The following is a 2,560-nucleotide window of genomic DNA, read 5'->3' on the forward strand; positions in this document are numbered from 1 at the left end:
TGGACTTACCGGTAAGTTCCTACCACTAATAAAGAGAATGGGTGTTTCTGGGATTGAATAAATAAGCTAAGCCTGGGAATTCCCAAACACTTATTGCTCATGAAGAATGAATGTACAATGAGCAGAGGGAAATCCCCTCTCCCTGTGCCATAGAGTTATTACGAGCATAGAAAATTGCAATTAAATAACTAATTTAATTTCTAATGCTGTTATTAAAAATGCATCTCAATGTATTGGATTGAATTATTAACAGCATCTTTGGGATCTGATTGGGGCTTTATGCGTTATTAATTTATTCTCTCTCTCTGGCTCTGTCTTCATCATTTGTACTCCCAGTCTTCCTACATAAATACAGATGCACTCTTGCAAATTCACAAGAGTGTGACTAACCTTTATAAAAACTATTATAGTAATAAGCAACCACTGACAGACCTATTAATATTTTCACAAGGCCTCATGGACATGCATTTTAGCAACCACCTTTGTTTTTATTTTTTATTGCAGCAACTGTTACCCTGCACATGCCTGATCTTGTCTGATCTTGGAAGCTAAGCAGGGTCAGGCCTGGTTAGTACTTGGATGGGAGACCACCTGGGAATATCAGGTGCTGTAGGCTTATACCATAGTCTTTCGAGACTGAAGGTTGCCAACCATTTTTGTTTTTATTTCATAAAAATACTTTGGTTATTCCATTTCTATGGGTCCATTGTTGATTTTGTATTTCAGGAAATAACATTTCTTATCTAATTTGTCCATATAAATTGACAACATAGACATACGGTGACATACAATGGACAATATTTTCGATTGTGAGCTCTTTGGGGACAGGGAACTGCTTACTGATTTATTTTACGATGTAAACTGCTTTGTAAACTACTGTAGAAAAGCGGTATATCAATATTCATCATCATCCACCTAGTTTGCTTTCTCCCTTATCTCACCTCTGTCATATTGTATGTAAGGGCCCACAATGCTCTGCTGTGCTGAATACACTATGCATGATTGGATCTTACACTGGGTCCTCCCCACTATTCCTTCCTCCTCTGCTAAGAAACAGCAACTGCAAGAATGCGATGGCCCAGTTCATTGTGTAGGTTTTTGTGATCTTCGTGTTCAGTATACTGTGAACATCATTACAGCATCATTACTGTGTGCCAGGGCAGGTCAAACATGCGAATTTGGAGTTTGGAAATTCAGGTAAATAGGCTGATTCATCCAAACTATTTTCAAAATTGGACTGGAGGGCGGGGATCATCTTACTCAAACTGTATGTCCACATGATACCACGTAACTGGGCTGCTTCAAGTGGTGAATGGCTTGGTATGTACAGACCATTCTTCTCCAGGGGCTATAATGTCCACTGCCCACTTGTATTTGCCATTCATATTGCAGATCAACATCACTTGCAACTGATCTGAGTTACAATCATCTCTGAAGCTGAGTTTAGGCTGAAGAGTTATAGGCCCAGCCAGTAGCAGAGCTGGGGAGGCAGAACTGTAAGTGCCGCCTGGCTCTGAAACGTGCCATGTAAGCTGCTCCTCCCCCTCGCTCTCTGAGCCTGTCCGGGGGCAAAAGCAACGCGGAGGAGATGCCTCCACATTGCTTTCACTCCTCGAAATGGCCAACTTACACAGTGAGTTTCGGAGCCAGGCAACACTTACAGCTCCATCCCCCTCTGGCTTGATTGTAATGGATACAATGGATAATATCTATTCTTCGCTTGTACAGCAGATGGTATCTCTTTGGGTGGTATCTCTGTGAGGAGGAATCTTTCCATCAGTGGTGAAATCACTCTCTTTTCTGGTGGCTCTTTTGGATAACAGATGGACACAACTCATTCATTTCTTCCCTCCCCTCCTGAGCTGGTTCTTCTTTGGGTGATGACTGCTTCTGATATATCTGTCCAGGAGGAGAGAAAAGATGAGAAAGACTTACCTGTCTGTCATCCAAAGTAAGCTTTCTGAGGGAGAGATGAAGTACTGGTCAGCCTGGGAGGAGTAAGAGAATAAGCCAAGGGAGGGGAAGGGAGGAATTTGGGATGGTTGGGAGAGAGAAATGGGGGGAAGCTAGCAGTGTAGTCTGAACCATGTATACTCAGTAAGTTCTACTCTGTTCAAGGCTACATGTGTTTAGAACTGCAATCTTAGAATCTGGTCATCCAGTTTTGGCAAAGATGGAGTGAATTCGCCCCACATGCATTCGCCCCACATGCAAGGCCTCATTCAATTTCAGGCTGGGACCAGTCCCCTTCACATGCCCAATTTCATCTGATCTTGGAAGCAAAGCAGGGCCAGGCCTGGTTAGTACTTGGATGGGAGACCGCCTGGGAATACCGGGTGCTGTAGGCTTATACCAGAGTCTTTCAAGACTGAAGGTTGCCAACCAACCAGTCCCCTTTCAATAAGACTAAAATAGAAATTGAACTCAAACCTCACCTCTGCAACTCCCCTTCCTCAAGAAGAAAGGGCCATATCTTGGCTTCTTCTGTGTCAAAGGGAACCCACCACAGCCCTTGATTCCTTCCCTTTTTGCCAGTGTTTGGTTTTGGGGGAAGTATTTG

At 43.2% G+C, this 2,560-nt stretch overlaps 2 pseudogenes; both read left to right on the forward strand.

The window, feature by feature from the left end:
• The first annotated feature begins 496 nt into the window (after positions 1-496).
• LOC136637571 (5S ribosomal RNA) lies at positions 497-616 on the forward strand (annotated as a pseudogene).
• A 1,615-nt stretch (positions 617-2,231) lies between these two features.
• LOC136637868 (5S ribosomal RNA) lies at positions 2,232-2,348 on the forward strand (annotated as a pseudogene).
• The last annotated feature ends 212 nt before the right edge of the window (positions 2,349-2,560 follow it).

The sequence above is a fragment of the Tiliqua scincoides genome, chromosome 1 (genome assembly GCF_035046505.1).
Source record: "Tiliqua scincoides isolate rTilSci1 chromosome 1, rTilSci1.hap2, whole genome shotgun sequence".
NCBI lineage: Eukaryota > Metazoa > Chordata > Lepidosauria > Squamata > Scincidae > Tiliqua > Tiliqua scincoides.